At 36.5% G+C, this 18985-nt stretch overlaps 1 protein-coding gene across 1 annotated transcript in view; it reads right to left on the bottom strand.

The window, feature by feature from the left end:
* Positions 1 to 18985, bottom strand: part of MGAT4C (MGAT4 family member C) — a 356529-nt gene that overhangs the window by 192075 nt on the left and 145469 nt on the right. The window lies entirely within an intron of this gene.

Raw genomic sequence — 18985 nt, forward strand, 5'->3', positions numbered from 1 at the left:
TGGAGAGGGATGCAAGAGCTAGGTTAAGTAAGCTGTTTAGGAGATTTTAATGGTATTGGTCTTGAAGAGAGAAATGGTGGTGTCTGGAATTTTTCTGTTTTTTAAAAACTATTACCTATAATGTAAGAATAACTTTACCACAGTCCCTATTTTCCACATATTTTTGTTAACCTATTATTCTACAGCAAATGAATACCAAATTGCCTGAATACCAAAGGCAATATGTACCAAAGAACCAAACATTTTGTTCCTTCAAAAGTCCTTCCATTTGTGCCCTAGCTCACAAAGCCAGCTATTTAATTGAACCGTCACAATGTTTTCAAGTATGTGGTAGTGCAATTTCATTATTCCTCCTCCTCAAAATATTTTGTTTTCTTAAGCTGGTGCATTATTTAAATCACTTTTAGCATTTTATAATTACATTACCAGGTACTAATAACCCCCTATAGGATTTTGATTAGAATCAAATTAAGCTTATGATACAAACCAGGTATATTTAATCATGTTTAATATTACATTTTCTAAACTAAATTTGATATAAAAATGCTATAATTACAAAATAAAATGAAAAACAAACCATCCATTATTTAATTAATACAATAGATAGCTGCTTTATCTATTTTTCAAGTATCTGATACTACAGTATAAAAGGAAATTTATTGGCCATAGTGGAGTTGTTCCTGACTTCATCAATATCAGGGTTTAAAACTATTCAGCTAAATGTTTACAGAGTATTGTATATATCAAAATTAGTAAATTTAAAAATAAAGTTGTATTTAAATTGTGCACTTAAATTTGTAGGTTCACTATGAATGCAAGGAAAAATAATATGCTTAAAGGATCTATAAGCTGCTTTGCTGTCTTCAACTTCTTTATTTTTATTACTTTGTACCACAGCCAAAATTATCTAAATGTATTGGGGGTTGAGAAGCAAGGGCACATAGACACAGAATTACAGTCAACTATAATGGATTGGGTGCTCATCTGAGAATAAATATATCTTTTGACATGCTGCAAACCATTTAGAAAATTATTAGAGTAATAAAATGCAACTTAAATCCTAAGCTATTACTGGTTACAAACATGATATGGCATTTTCAAGGATGAATTATATTTTTGAAGGCAGAAAAGGACCCCACTCAGTATTTGAAATAAAATTTATCTAAGTAGTGGTAAACTCCTGTTAGGTTCTTAATAAACAGTGTAAGAATATTTGGGAATGTAGGTAACCCTTAATTTCCACCCTTCTATATTATAGCAGTGGTATATTATATCAAATACAACAAAAAAATCTCCAAGTAATAAAATAAAAATAAACATTTAAGAGAATAACTGAGGAAAAGAAAAACAACTCTCATATTAATTCAAAGTACAAAATAAAAGCCAGGTAGCTTGAAATACTAAACACATTTTTGGCAAATATATATAATTCTTAAATAATAAATTTCACTTCACTTGCCCATTTTGAATTAAAATTGTATACCTTACATTTTGATACATTATCTCATTTACATTACTCTTCATAAAAATAATGTTTATGAAGGAAGCAAAGTTTATGTGTTCATATGAAGTGCTTAGAGTAACATTTCTAGAAAGACATAGATCCACAAACTAACTAGACTTTTTATTCTAAGACCAAAACCCATACTTTTAATAAGTATTCTATGGCAAGTTTGGTGTTGAAAAGCACATTTCCATTAAGGGATATTAGAATTATAAATTATGTTCACCAGTACAATCATACAATAATCATGATGATTAAATCCATGCAAAACTGTACATTATTTGAGGCCAGTGATCAGGTCCACAGTGTTTATCATGAGTATTTCAAGAAGCACTAATGTAGATGGTGGTTAATATCTATTTAGTGAGTTAGTCAAACAGTGAAACCTCGGTACTCAAAACTAACAGAAGAATGCTTAATCTGAAGTAGTGAGCATTTAGAATGCAAGATTATCTTTTTAAACTATAACAAAATTCTACTAAAACATTTATTTAGAAACTAAAGACCTGGTGCATGAATTTGTGCACAGGTTGGGTCTGGCCAGCCCACCCTGATCAGGCCAATTGGGGCCAGGTAGCTGGGGGGAGGAGACACGGGAGGTTGGTTGACCAGCCCCGCCCCATAGTCAAACTCCTGGTCAAATTCCAGGTTGAACTTCTGGTCGAGGAGACAATTTGCATATTAGCCTTTTATTATAAAGATACCTGTCGAGGTAGACTTTGATCAAAAAGTGAATAAAGTATATTGCTTGTCCTCCATGAGATTGCAATCTTTTCCAAATATGCTAAGTATTTTGATAAATAATTACACAAGAATTGCTGTCAAAACTAGGATTGCTGTTTATAATAAAGCTGCAACTGGATTTAAATTGTCAAAACTCAGTGGACACTTTATCAAATATCATTTGTAACAATGGATTTAAAATTTATTCAAGAAATAGTCAACATCATTCTAGTGCTGCTTCATGGTTGTAAATGCATTTTTGTTTAAGTGCAAATCCCTGTAAGTTGCTCTTCTTTTTATTGTGTATGCAGAACAACAAAAATTAACCCAAACTTAGCCTTATTAACTCTAAAACTTAAGCTTCCCAGCCATACATTTATAATGTAAATTATTTTGCTGATTTATTGAATTCTTTTTTTCTTTGCAATTATCAGCAGTAATGAAACAAATCCATAGATGTACCTTCCTATATAACATACACAATCTTTATGTAGTATTTCTGTCAAAAGGCCCCCCCAAAACTAATTGTGAGGTAAAGCCTAATTGAAGGATATTTTACAAAATAACACTGAACTCTCCAAAAATTGAACTGTGTGAAGACACCCCCCTCCCCAAGAAAAAGACAAATAGGCTTAGAAAGTGTGCCAGACTGATAAATATGATAACTGAATGCAAGACATAATTCTGGATTTTCTTTTGCAATAATGAAATTATTGAGACAATTGAAGGCACTAAAAAAGTCTGAAGATTAGATAACAATGTTGTAAAAGTGTTAATTTCCTGATATTTAAAGTCATAATATGATTAAGTGCTTTCCACCATTCCTACCGCGTGGATCATGAAAGAGATGACATCATGTGTGGAGGTGGTAAGCACAGACATCCTGAAATGCATTGTTTGGTGTAATACTCTCTTTTTGTCAGCTTTTTCTTTTTGATGCCTCTTACTCCCTTCTCTATTCTATCGTTTTGTTGTGTGCAATCTTGTAGGATCTAAGGAGCATCAGAAACCTCCCCAATAGGGCCTTTGACAGAACTTTTTGTTATTTATTTTGGATTATTTTGTTTTTAAATGAATTATATGATGGAGGTAAGATTTTGGAAATACTCCTATGTTATTCAAAGGATAAATGCAACCACCAGCAGTTTTTACTATTTTCTACTGTGTGCGTGTCATCCTCACTGATTTTTAGTGGTGATAGAAAAGGGAATGCATCACTTCTTCTGTCATTTCTTTTCAAATTGTTCAACTTGAAGACCATAAGCAGATAAACACAGCGAAGACCATAAGCAGATAAACACAGCAAAGATATAAACAGAGAAGAGAGTAATGTTTTCTATGTCTTGGGTCTTCTCTTTAGTCTTGCCCATGACTAATTTCTAGCCTGGTTTCTGGTTGGGCATTAACTTCCCCCCTTATCTGATTCTCTATTGGTTTTGAACCACTTGCATTTCCCTGAACACACTAAAATGTTATATTTCTCCTATATAATCCTGTCTGACCAGGTATGAGAATTTGTACTCCACAAACCTCTTCTGATGAAACAGCATTCATTTTCTAACTCAAGCTCAAGCTTTACTCCATGTAAATCCTTTCTTATTCATTTTCCTATATAACCTGAGTGTACCTTAACCATTTATTCTACCTTTCTTGGTTTACCTATTGGTTTTCTCATTGGTAAGGTTTTTTTATTATCTCATCTCTATACCTACACCTAATAAAGAGCCTAGCACATAACAGATGCTCAATGAACTGTTAAATAAATAAATGGGTGGCATACATGGACACAGACAATAGTTTGGTGAAGGCCTGGGAGGGATGGGTGTGGGGTAGAGGAGGTTAATGGGGAGAAAAAAAACAACAAAGGAGACATCTATAATACCTTAAATAATAAAGATAAATTTAAAAAAGAAAAATAAACAAACAGAATATACAGACAATAGTATGGTGGTTATCAGAGAGATGGGAGGTGGGGATAGTAAAAGGTAAAGGTGGTCAAGTGTATGGTGATGGAAGAAGATTTGACTTTGGGTGGTGAAAACAATATAATATAAACATGATTTATTATAAAATTGTAATTAGAAATATGCATCATTTTATTAACCAACTAGAGGCCTGGTGCACAAAATTCATGTACTGGGAGGGGGTCCCTCAGCCTGGCCTGCACCCTTTCACAATCTGGTATCCAGTGGGATCGGGCCTAAACCGACAGTCGACATCCCTCTCACAATCTAGTACCGCTGGCTCCTAACCGCTCACCTGCCTGCCTTCCTGATCACCCCTAACCACTCTGCATGCCTGCCTGATCACCCCTAACCACTCTGCATGCCTGCCTGGTCGCCCCTAACCACTCTGCCTGCCTGCCTGGTCGCCCCTAACCACCTCTGCCTCGGCCCCCGCCACTGTGCCTTTGTCCAGAACGACATCTGGAAGGAGTCTGGAAGATGTCTGGAAGACGTCTGGTCTATCTAGTCTAATTAGCTTCTTACCCTTTTATTAGTATAGATGTCACCCCAATTCAATAACAATTAAGAAAAATAAATAAATGTGTTGTATAGAACATTTAGAGAAGTAGAGATAAAATATGCATAAGCAATGCAGATTAACCTTTCTGGGCTCCTCTTCCCTATGGGAGAGGATCAGAGTGTATTGTATACTTAAAAAACACCAAAGCTAAGAAGCAAAAACAAACAAACAAATTAAAAACCATGAAGAAAGCAGAATCAAGTAAAACTTCACAGAATGAAAATGTATCAAAAAGAGAAATAAAAGGAATTGTATATCTAATGATCTCCCAATTTTGCCACATTTTCTCATATCTGAACTTAGTAAGGGAAATGCAGACAGCAAAATCTCCTGTAATTGTTTACTAGGTCAGAAGTGTTCCATGTTAAGTATAATTCTTCGGAGCAACAACGTGTGGTTTAGAAGTAAAGAGCTGAAGGACTCTTTACTGTCTGATGTGTTACAGAAAGCAGAAGAGAGAGTATCATTAATTGCTTGGGTAGAGATTTCTGGTGTGACCAGAGTTCTTTGAACATTGCTGACTGACTGTCACATTTGCCTAGGTTTGAAAGGTTTTCTGCAATTATGACCTTCAGTGCTGAAACTGTGACAGTCCTGAGAAAACCATGATGATTGGTTATGCTACTAGAATCCTTATAAGAGTAACTAGGCTGCAAACTTGGTATCTATAGAGTTACTAAAATTGTCCTTTTAACCCCAAAATCATGCCATTTAAATCTAGATGATTTTAGAAAATCCTCTATTTGAGATTCTGCACTAGATAAAGTGCAGATTTCCTTTAAAAGCCAATGTTTTTATGCCATTAATATGTAAATAAATAAGCTCTTAATTAATATTTTTCACTATCTATAACATCTATAATACATTTATTATGTGTTACTGGTTTGAAAACATTTCAATATCTCAATATCCCATTTTTAAAGTGTTTTCTAAAGCCAAAGCATTACTTAAGAAGAGATTAGAAAATTAGCTATTAAAGTTAAATTAATTTTAATTCTAGGAAAGAGACTACTAGTCACTTGCTTTTTAGAAATGTGTATTTCAAAAATTTTTAGAGGACAAACTCTTCCAAATAAATCCTTAATTTCTCAAATAAAAAAAAAGAAATCACTGATCTTATTATTTTTAGATGAACGATATAAAATAAAAAAAATTAAGCCATTTTCCTGAGCTGGCAGAGTTACTGAATGATTTAAGCAGAATGTTTACCTATATTAGAGCTTGAATGCTTTTGTTGGTCTTTGATGGAAAAGCATTTAAGTATGAGGCATTTTTGGATATTGTGAGACTTTTCAAAATGTATGAAGCACTGTTTTTAAGTTTGCTATCATGGAAGTTAAATGTAAATAAATAGTTAAGACATTACTAAAAGTTTGCAGAACACCTGGTGTACATACCCCAACATTTTAACTATCTTCATAGCTCAATAAAGCAAGCATAACAGGAGTTTATAATCCATTGAAAATATCAAAATCTGATCATTGTTGCATTATTCATGGTGACCAAGACATGGAAACGAGCAAGTGTCCTTCAATAGATGATTGGATAAAGAAGATTTGGTACATATATACAATGGAATACTACTTAGCAACAAGAAAAAAATGTCTTTTGCAACAAATGACATGGGTGGATATTGAGACTAAAAGGTTAGCAAAATAAGCCAGATAGAGAAAGTCAAGAACCATACAATTTCACTCATACATGGGATATAAAACTGAAAGCAACAAACAAAAATCAAACAGCCCTGGTCCATGTGACTCAGTTGGTTGGGCATTGTCCTGTGCACCAGTAAATTGCTAGGATTCCTTTCCTGGTCAGGCAGGGCACATTGCCCAGATTATAGGATGGATCCCTGGTAGAGGGCATGCAGGAGGTAGCCAATGGATAGATGATTCACTTTCACATCAATGTTTCTGCCTCTTTCACCCTCTCATTTCTTCTCTCACTAAAAATCAATTAAAAAAAAAATACCAGAGGAAAGTGCTGTGGGTTTATAGATAGTAAAGGGTAAAAGGTATCAAATATATGGTGATGAAAGATTTGATTTTGGGTGATGGGCACACAATACATTATAAGATGGGTATCATAGAATTTTACACTTGAAACCTATATAATCTTATTAACCAACTAGACGCCAGGTGCACAAAAATTTTTGAACTGGGGGGGATCTCTCAGCCCGGCCTGTGCCCTCTCACAGTCTGGGACCCCTCAGGGGATGACCACCTGCTGGCTTAGGCCCGCTCCCCAGGGGATCGGGCCTAAGATAGCAATCAGACATCCCTCTGGCAGCCCGGCAGCCCTCAGGGGATGTCCACTTGCCAGAGGGGAGCAGGCCTAAACTGCAGTCGGACATCCTTAGTGCTGCAGAGGAGGCCGGAGAGTTTCCCACTACCACCGCAGTACTGGCAGCCATCAGCCTGGCTTGTGGATAAACAGAGCTCCTCCCATGTGAGAGCGCCCTGACCACCAGAGGGCAGCTCCTGCATTGAGCGTCTGCCCCCTGGTGGTCAGTGTGTGTCATAGTGACCAGTCATTCCCAGTCCTTCTGCTGTTAGGGTCAGTTTGCATATTACCCATTTACTATATAGGATAGAAGCCTGGTGCATGGGTGCGGGCCGGCTGGTTTGCCCTGAATGGTGTCGCGGATCAGGGTGGGGGTTCCGCTTGGGTACCTGGCCAGCCTTGATGAGGGGATGATGACTTTTTGCAGCTGGTCATACCCCCTTTAGGGTGGGGGTCCCCACTGGGGTGCCTGGCCAGCTTGGATGACGGGCTGATGGCTGTTTGCAGCTGGTCACACCCCCTTCAGGGTAGGGGTCCCCACTGGGGTGCCTGGCCAGTCTGGGTGAGGGGCTGAGGGCTGTTTTCAGGCTGGTGGGCGACTGAAGCTCCCAGTCTCTCCTTTTTTCTTTTTTGTTTTTATTCTGGGATTTATTTACCTTCTATAGCTGTCACTGGAGCTGTGAGCTGGCTCCAGCTCTGAGGCCATTGCCGGCTGAAAGCAGGTATCTGGGTTTGTTTAGATTCTATAATTGAAACTCTGTTGCCATCACTGGCCGCTGTAAGTTCTAAGTCCGCGCTGGCTGAAAGCAGGTACCTGGGGTTTGTTTAGGTTCTGTAATTGTAACATTGTTGCATCTGGTGCTTAGAGCTGGGCTGCGGCAGGCGGGGAATCTTGGTTTCCTCCATCACTGGAACAAGCAAGCCTCATGTTTGCTTCAGCTGCCGGGCTACCGGCCGCCATCTTGGCTGGCAGTTAATTTGCATATCTCACTGATTTGCCAATGGGAAGGGTAGCGAAGTTAGGGTTAATTACCATGTTTCTCTATTATTAGAGAGGATGTTACTCCAATAAATTTAATTTAAAAATGAATCTGAGGTAAAGATAAACTAATTGCCTTTTCAATGATTATTAATATTGTAGCTAGGCGTTAGAATCCAGGACCCTTTTTCTTATAGACTAGCCTTTATTGTGGTGCTTCAAACACTCACTAGCGGGCAATAATTATAATATAGAAATTTCTCTTAGGAAGATGAATTTCAATAATCATTTTGACCCACATATCTCAGTCTAATATTGTTGAAATTTCATAAATGTTTGCTGAATGAACGAATCTGAATTTCTAGGGTATTTCTCAACCCTAGTTTTTATGGATGTACTCCACATCCAGCAATTAGAGTAGATTCACATAGAGACCAAGTTGTTTTATAAATAGAAATATCCATCCTGCAAAGCTGTAAAGTTTAGAGCAAAGAGACCTCCCCCATATATACTACAGATTATATTTTTTTTTAATGATTAGGAATTAGTTGATTTTTGGAAAGATTTTATTTTATCTTAGCTTAGTGCTGATAAAGCAAATGAAAATGAGATCACCTGCAATGATACTCATAGCCTCAAACCCAGGTGTTCTGATTCAATGTAATCTAAATAGCTTTTTAATAATTAATATTAATGGTTCAGTTTATTAAAATAATTACAGCTTTATTTTGATGACTTTTTCAGGTATAAAATTATGGCGTCATTACATTTTAAAATATAATCATAAAATTATATGCAGAGAGGGTCACGCATACAATTTTGAACATGAAACTGTCACAGAGAAAAATGGTAGCTACAAAATCTGCATTAATGTTCTGCAAGAGATTTCCAGTTCAGGCTAGGATAAATTGTGATCATGGTAGTAAATTCCTTAATATAAGGGAGTGAATAACCTAAACAGGAATTCATATATTTTTTAGAAGAGCTTACTGTTACCCTTTACCTAATAGTGATTTTTATTACTATGAACACTTAGTGTAACTCTGTATCAGCAACTTTTATATTGGGTAACTAAATTTATTATATGCGAACTTTTATATATTCTGAATATCACTAAAACAATATGATTGACTTTCACATCAATTTACTACATTAGCAAGATATATTTTTAAGAATGCTGATGTAAGTTTTGTAATTATTAAGTTACATACCTCAAGTGGTAATACCCAAAATAGAATAATTATCTAAGACTATTCTAATTAACTACTTATTTTTATTCAAAATGTTGTTACTTTTAAAAATAACATGCAAGATATCAGCAGAAATTGATCACAGTTAGCTACAGTATTTTACACAATTATATCACATTTATTTGCATTTCCAAAAGTACATTTTCGCACAACATAGCAATCCAATATTTTATTTGACCTTTCACAGTACTACTTCTAAATAGTAGAATATTTTACTAGTATGTTAATATATGTTTCACAATATTTTATATAAATATGGGAGGATGTATATAATTGGATAAATATTTCTCACATATAGTCAACCTGAGAAAATAAAAATATATACAAAGAGGGATTTCATTAATATTTCTCTTCTGTGCTCTTTTTCTATTTATGACTTCTCTACATTTTATTTTTGCACTATGTGTATAATCTCTAATATTACTTTGGTCTTTTCCCTTCTTTGTGTTTTTGTTTGCTTGTACTGTGATATAACTTTTGTCTCCAATAAACAAAGATTTAATTGTATCTATAGCTCGAGCTATGTTGTCACATTCATATACAAAAAGGAAAATAGCCAGTAGTATAATATTTAATAGAAACCCCAAATGCCATGGTCTTTTTTTTAATAATAAAAATCAAAGTTTGCTATTCTCATCAACACACACACACATACACACACAGAAAAAAATAACTAACTTAGTAAGTTCATTTCAGTTTGGATATTTCTATATTTTCTATATTTTTTGTTTCATTATTGCTGGATATGCCTTAGTCTTTTTTTTTTAAAAATATATTTTATTGATTTTTTACAGAGAGAAAGGGAGAGAGATAGAGAGCTAGAAACATCGATGAGAGAGAAACATCGACCAGCTGCCTCCTGCACACCCCCCACTGGGGATGTGCTCGCAACCCACATACATGCCCTTGACCGGAATCGAACCCGGGACCCTTGAGTCCGCAGGCCGACGCTCTATCCACTGAGCGAAACCGGTTTCGGCGATGCCTTAGTCTTTATGTACTTGCCAAGTCATTTCTTTTCCGTCTTCTTTTTTTTTTTTTTTTACAAAGTAGTGAATATTTAAAAAAATAAATAAAGAAAAAAAAGCCCAGGCAGTGTTGCTCAGTGGTTGAGTGTTGATCTATGAACCAGGATTTCTGGTTAGGGCATATGCCAGGGTTGTTGGCTGGATTCCCAGTAGCGGGTGTGCAGGAGGCAGCCGATCAATGATTCTCTCTCTTCATTGATGTTTCTATCTTTCTCTCTTTCTCCCTTCCTCTCTGAAATCTATAAATACATATATATATATATAAAAAAAGAATAGTTAAGAACCCAGAAGGGGACACTTCTGGATATCAGTTCTGGTGTTATTTTATCTTAGTAATTCAGTGAACTGAGTAAGTTACTTAATCCTTAAATTGTCATCTATAAAATCTAAACAGTAAATGCTGTCTCCTAATTCATAGTTCATTGTAAGTGTAAATAAAATAACATATGACATTCTTACAGTAATTAGTGAGATGTCACTAGATAAATATCATCTTTGACATGTGCCTCTCCTCCCATTGTTAAAACCAAACTATCCTTAAGATTCTGCTCTTCCATGTTTCTGTGATTCTGGGTCTATTTTGTTTATCAGTTTATTTTGTTCTTTAGATTACACATTTGAGTAAGATCCTGTAATGTTTGTCTAATGAACCGGATGGAAAGGTGGGAATGGGTGGGTGAGTTTGAAGAGATTAACCAAAGAACTTGAATGCATATATGCATAACCTATGAACACACACAATAGTGTAGTGAAGACCTGGGGAGTAGGAAGTGGGTGGGCTAGAAAGGGTCAATGGGGGGGGGAAGACATCTGTAATACTTTCAATAATAAAGATAAATTTAAAAAATGAAATATGCACACACTCACACGCATACACACACGCACACACACAAGTTTCTGCTCTTCATTTCTTTCTTCTAGTTCTCTGGCTCAAGAATGTGGCTTTACATATTGTGAAAGTGTTAGTAATTCTTATAACCTGAACATTCCTGATGAAAGGTATTGAAACAAGCTTTATATAACTCCATCTTAGAATAAAAATGTTATCATTGATTTTAAAAGGTTGAAAAATGAGAATGAATTTGCTATTTTAGAAATAAGATATAAAAAAGAAGAAAATGCATTGTCTGATCCTCATTCTTATTTTCTGTAATAAGCTTGGAATTCATGTTATTATACTGACTTAAAAAGAATATTAACATTTGACTACTTGGTGATTTAAATTAGTTATATATTAGCAATAAATTTAATATTTCAAGAAGTGACTCCAAGATATATCAGCTGGTAAGTACAATTTACTGTATATAATGTAATTCCCTAATTATAAATAGGAAACCCAGTTGTCACTTTAATTATTGTAGATATATTTGTCTTAAACCAAATAAAGAATGTGCAAAATTTAGTCTAATCATGTTTTTAAATAAATACCTCATAAATAAGACAAATGAAATGATAATATATACAAATAGCACTTGACAGTGTATTAAATACTTTCGTGTAGAATATGATTGTTTTAATTAGTACACAAACCTAAAAAACTCAAAATCAATCAAGATTCAGCCCTTTATCTTGTGCGTCAATATCCTTTTATTCATATCTCAATTTTATATCCCAATTGTCTCTTAAAGTTGAACCACACTTTACATCACCATATTTAGAATGTTGAGAACCTCATCAGGTCTCGCTGGCATGTTATTGAATCCATCTTATTGCTTTTATTTATGTCTCTTTTCAATGAATCTGCCAGTAAATTGTTTTAAAGTACTATTCAGGCTTTTCTCCGACCTTTGTAGATGCATGGCTTCGTAATGCCTGATAAATACCAAACATTTCACTCCAGTGGTTCTCAAACTTCAATGTGCATTAGGATCTGAAGAGCTTGTTAAAAAATAAAAATTAAATAAAATAAAGTAAAAGCTTCACAGGACCCTGCCTCAGAGTTTCTGAATCAGCATTTTTAAGTGGGCCTTGACAATTGGTCTGTCTACCAAATTTCCAGGTGTTGCTGGTCTTGGGACCATACTTTGAGAACTACTCTTTAATGTGACCTAAAATGTTGTCTATTACTTTGTTTACTTCTTTTTCAAACCTGATCCCTCATCATATTTTCAAATGTATGTATTTTCCAGGAAGGCTTAAATACTGTGATCTCTTCTACACTTGCATAAAGGGTCATATGTCCATTCTTTCTGAAACATCCTTTATTTCACTACTCCGTTGTTCTGCAACCTTGTCTACTTGGCTTGCTGGTACTCACATTCAAGAATTAATTCAAACATAGTTTTAGCTTGAAAACATTCCCAAATTATTTTTTTTTAAATTCATAGGTTAGGCATACCTGTGCCTGACTTTTTATTATGCCTACCATACTGTAATTAATTTTTTTTCTGAATTTCATACTATCCTTGTGAGTTCCTCATAATATTTCTTTGTATATTCAGAAATGTGTCTGTCATTCCAGCTCTACAAATATTTACCATAAAGTAAAAAATGCGCATGCCAGTCATTGAAAAATATTATTAAAAAACAAGTAAAAGTATGTCTATTCATTAATAGTCTTATTGGTTGTTTTCTCTTTTAAAGCTATTCTTATTTTTTATAAATAAGGATACATTTCTTGTGTGTTTGAATTTTAACAATGACAAAATATTTGTTAAATTATACATTAGATCTTATATAATCTTTCTTTTGTGGTAAAACATTTTTTCTGTTTTTATTTTTCATATTTAGTGTATACTGAAGTGGTAAGGGAAATAATGTTTATATTAACTGTTCATTATTACATTAAATTAAGGGGTATACATTGAGAACTTACAATGTGACGCAAGCCTTGCTGTAATTTTCCAAGCAGAGATGTAGCATATAGTATGTCTGATCCATTTACTATTCCATCATTTCTGCTCCATCCCATGTAGTGTGGTTGGTTAAATTTGGGTAAGAATATCAATTTACTATTCAATAAAAGTAACCTACAGCTCTTCCAAGATACATTTGTGTCAAGTATAGGTTCCATCAAGGAGATGCAGGTACTGAGGAATTCTCATAAACAGAATAGAAAAAGTTGGTGGGAGATAGAAGACATAATTGGGCAGCCTAATTAGAAAGAGCAACCATAAGACTCAGTCTGGTGGTAGATATCAAAATGAGATTAATTCCACTGGATAGTCCCATTATATTTTCCCCTTGTTTTATTGAGGTATAATTGACAGATGAAATTTGTATATATTTAAGATGTAAAATATGATGATTTGATATATGTATACATTGTGAAGTGATTGCCACAAGTAGGCTAATTAACATATACATCACATCGCATAGTAACTTTTATGCATGTGTATAACACTTTCTTTATCCATTCATCCATTGACATACACTTAGTTTGTTTCCATGTTTTGCCTTTGTGAATAATGCTGCATGAACATGGATGCGCAGATATCACTATGAGATTCTGATTTGATTTCTTTCATATATATATATATATATATATATATATAGATAGATAGATAGATAGATCCAGAAGTGGTACTGCTGAATCATATGGCAGTTCTATTTTGAATATTTTGAGGAAACTCCATACCATTTTCTATAATGGCTTTACTAAATTTATGTTCTCAAAACTGTACAAGTGTCCTAGTTGGGGCTCAGTTGGCTGAGCATCATCCCATGGACCAAGAGGTCACTGGTTCAGTTCCAGTCGGTGCACCTGCCAGGGTTGCAGGATCAATCCTACTAGGGGGCGTGCAGATAGATGGGTTTTTTGTTTGTTTGTATTTTTTTTTGTTTGTTTTTTTTGTTTAGAGAGATGGGGGAAGAGAGAGAAACATTGATCAACTGCCTCCTGCATGCTCCCCACTGGGGATTAAACCCACAACCGGGGCATGTGCCCTGACCGGAAAGTAACTGTCAACCTCTTGGTGCATAGGATGATGCTCAACGGCCTGAGCAACATCAGCTAGGGCTGATAGCTGTGTTTATCTCTTTCTCCCTCTCCATTTCTCTCTAAAATCAATAAAAACATTTTACAACTTTAAAATAAATGTAATAATAAACCATGCTATTTTAAAATACATTTTTATTAAATCAATAAAAACATTTTTAAAAATTTAAAAATACTGTATAAGTAGTCCATGATCTTTTAAAATATATTTTTATTGATTTTAGAAAGGAAGATAGAAGGAGAGAGAGAAACATCCATGTGAGAGAGATACATTGATTAGTTGCCTCCCGTTGAACCTGTAACCTGGGCATGTGCCCTGACCAGGCCTGCAACTGATGACCTTTTTGGGCATGGGACAACACTTAACCAATTGAGCCACAATGGCCGGGGTAACCCATGATACTTTTAAGTATAAAAGTTTTTTCTTTATTTTTTATTGTAAGTAGATACATATACCTTTAACAAAATAATAAAAGACAAACCAATGTGTACATTAAAAAACATGTTGAAAAGGAACTATTTTAAAGCATGCAGAGAAATTCAAGTACACCTACAAATTGGAACAGACTTAATCTAATGAATATTAGGTTTCCCCAAAATCCAAAAAATAGTGATTGGACACAAACTCTTTATGTATTTAGAATTCATAAAAGTAAAATGTTTCTTCATTATGTCAGTAACATCCTAATATCCTATTAAATAAAGAGGGAATATGCAAATTGACCATCACTCCACCACAAAGATGGCTGCGCCCACAGCGGAGGTGGGGTTTTCATAACACAAGATGGCTGCTCCCACAGCGAAGGCCAAGTTACCATAATGAGCTCTAAGGAGCAATCAGCAGGGACCTGAGGTTGCACCCCCCCACTCCCATGGGGCTTGACAGGGGACCTCAGGCCGCACCCCCCAACTTGGCGCCAAGCTGGGGGCCTCAGGCCATGACCCCTGCCCAGCAGGGCTTGACGGAGGACGTCAGGCCATTCCCCTCACCCGGTGGGGCTTGATGGGGGACCTCAAGGTGTGCCCCCCCACCCCAGTGATGGGCTGGGGGACATAAGGCTGCTCCCCTCATCCCAAGCCAGGGGACCTCAGGCTGCACCCCACCCCCCGCCCAGTAGGGCTTGACAGGGGAGCTGAGGCTGCACCCCCTGCCCGGTGGGGCTTGATGGGGGACCTCAAGGCCACATCCCCTACCCAGCGGGGCTTGATGGGGGACCTCAAGGCCACATCCCCTACCCAGCGGGGCTTGATGGGGGACCTCAAGGCATGCCCCACTGCCCAGGCACAGGCTGGGGAACGTCCGGCCACGCTCTCCACCCTGGTGCCAGGCCACGGGACCTGAGGCTGCACCCCCCCACCCAGAGGGGCTTGACAAGGGTGGAACCCGCTGGGTCTGGATCTAACCCAATGCGGGGGGTGGGGGGCAGCTGGGTCTGGGTCTCGCATAATTTTGAGGCACATGTGGGTGGGTGGGGACTTGACTCTGGGTCCCGTGGTGCTCCCCAGACTCTGACAGGAGGAAGATTTTCATGTACATTTTACTAATTTTCTTTCATCTCTGACACTTCTATTATAGAGAAAGGGCAAATCGCAATATTAAAATATTTCCTCTAATTGATCCCCTTTTAATGTGCACAAATTTCATGCACTAGGCCACTAGTTTAATGTAACATGCAAAGATATTTCTTTGGAAAAATATATTCATTAAATTATTAAAATAATGCAAAAGGATTTGAAAAAGCATATTATTATAGTGCCTAATATAATATATTTTGGGATATATCTCTTTCTAATAATCATTTATATCTAAATCTTTGCCTTTTGTTCTCATACCTATAAGTACAGATTCTTATTTTACTGTGATAATCAAACTAGACTGAGATTTATTATTTAATATTAAACAAAAATTCCAGCCTATTAGGAGAAGCCATTTTTTAAAATATATTCATTTGCTACTAATAATGTAGAAGGAACTTTGCTTATATTTATCATTGAATAAGAACTTCATATCTACTTAAATTGATTTGAGAATATGAAAATAAAGTGTAAGCACAGTAAATACATTGGTGGGAAGAAGATTAAATTGACAATTTGCATAGAGCATGTTGGCTAGGGAGAACATTTGTAATCTCTGCACTACTTGGTTGAGGGCATATGTATTCACAGTTACGTTGAGAATTTGATTAAGAGCAGAATGCTGACTTTTCCCTCCTTGCTTTTACTATTCCCAGAAGATTAAACTAACATTGCTTGCTCTCCCACATTTTGTTTATTCATCACATTTTTATTACTGTTTTCAGTTATAGTTAAGTGACTTTAGCAGATATTTCCCTCTCAGACTGCTCTCCCTTCATCAGAAATGCCTGCTCCACTCCCCTGGTGGGGATCACTTAAGCAGATGGTTGCCTGTCACTAGATTTGGGCCCAGAGAGAAAAACATGTAAGACTCTTGTTTTAAAACCATTAAATTCATATTAAGAGACTTGAATTAACATTAAGACTAGCTTGTCATTACATTGCTAGTGATGTTTCAAACCGTTTCATTTTTGTTAGCCAGGATGACTCTCAGCAATGCCCAGCTTATCAAACTCATAGGGTCCTGTCTTCTTGACCAAACCCTGAATCTGCTCTGGCCTTTATGATCCCACCTCTGTTATCCGCTGATTTTCTTCTCAACCCTTAGAGCCAAACTGTTTCCTTGCTACTTGTTCTTCCAATACTGTACCCTTCACATCATCAGAGTATACTTTTCTAGATTGAAGGCTGTTTTGATAGTAACTGAAAACCTACCTTGCCATACCAGAAGTAGCTACCCCATTCTGGCTTGATACAGATATCAATATAAGGTTTGGAGGAGACTGGAGTTATGGTATACTTTGAGATAAGAAAATGGCAACATTTGAACAAAATTCAACAGAACAAAAGCCAATTAGCACATTAATCTCTATCATCCTATCTAATAAAGAGGTAATATGCAAATTGACCATCACTCCAACACACAAGATGGCCGCCCCCATGTGGACACATGATGGCTGGCAGCGGAGGACAGTTGGGGGCGATCAGGCCATCAGGGGAGGGTAGTTTGGGGGGACCAGCCCTGCAGGGGAGGACAGTAGGGGTGGACCAGACCTGCAGGGGAGTACAGTTGGGGGCAATCGGGCCAGCAGGGGAGCAGTTAGGCATCAATTAGGCTGGCAGGGGAGTGGTTAGGGTGTGATCAAACTGGCAAGCAGAAGTGGTTAGGGGCAATCAGGCAGGCAGGCAGGCGAGCGGTTGTGTGCCAGCTGTCCAGGATCGGACCTAAATGGGCAATCGGACATCCCTCGAGGGGTCCCAGATTGGAGAGGGTACAGGCTGGGGTGAGGGACACCCCCTCCCCTTGTGCAGTAATTTCATGCACCAGGCCTCTAGTAGATAAATAATTATATTAGTTAATATGTACAAATTTTTAATGGACTTTATCAGATAATGCATGCATCCTGAGTCCTAACTATATTAACCTATGTAATGCAAATTTTAATAATTGATCTGAGCAATTCTACATCTAATTGCCAAGAAGGAGACTTGACCTGGGGTGTTAAAGACACAATACAATGTACAGTTGATATAGTGTAGAATTGTATATCAGAAGCCCATATTATTATTGCTATTATTATTTTGAGAGAGAGAAACATGGATTTGTTGCTTACTCTACCTGCCCTGACCGAGGATCAAACCTACAACCTAGGTATGTGCCCTGACTTGAAATTGAACCTGCCAGCTTTTTATGTGTGGGATGACACTCCTACCAACTGAGCCACACCAGCCAGGGCAATTTTATTAACTAATATCATCCAAATTTAAAATAAAAAAATGACATCATGACTAATATCACTTCTATCATGAACATTAGAATTAGCTAAACTATGATAAACTGAACAATAGATTGTGGCAAAAATCTTAGTAACAAAACCATTTTTTAAATTTGCTCTACTCTTTTATTTGTATTAAATAAGAGCAATGTATCTTTTTCTTTTCAGCATTTAATATGTTTAATTAATTCTGATGTGTTATGAATTATTTTTTCCATTGAAAGAGACATTTTAAACCATTTTCAACATTCTAATTATATTCCTATATTCTCTCATATCAATGATCTTTTTTATCACTTGTTTAATTCATACACTTTTAGAGTTTAACAACCACTCTTTGAACATCTTTAAAAGTGGGAATGACACTCTTCCCACTTAATTGTACCACAAGAAATTTCATGTTGAAAAACTAATCCATATGCCAGCCCAATTCATATAATTAAAATTCTCCTGAATATTCTCCCTGATATGGTACTATTTTAATTTCAGATAGCTGGAGTTCTCCATTAATATGAATTTAATATTTTATGATACACATATATGAACATATATACATATATACATATATATATACACATATATCCTATATAATAAAAGCCTAATATGCTAAGTGTCTGACCATTTGACCATTCACCAGTCGCTATGATGCACACTGACCACCAGGGGCATACACTCCAACCAGTAGGTTAGCTTGCTGCTGGGGTCCGGCCGATTGGGACTGGTGAGACTGGCCAGACATGTCCTGGAGCCATTCCTCCCTAGCCCGATTGTGTACTGATGGGGTCCCTCAGGCTGGCTTGTGCCCTCTAGTAATCCAGGACCCCTAAGGGGATGTCAGAGAGCCGGTTTCGGCTGATCCCTGCAGGCCAGGCCGAGGGACCCCACTGGTGCACAAATCCATGCA

This window comes from Myotis daubentonii, chromosome 2, assembly GCF_963259705.1.
Source record: "Myotis daubentonii chromosome 2, mMyoDau2.1, whole genome shotgun sequence".
Classification (NCBI taxonomy): Eukaryota; Metazoa; Chordata; class Mammalia; order Chiroptera; family Vespertilionidae; genus Myotis; species Myotis daubentonii.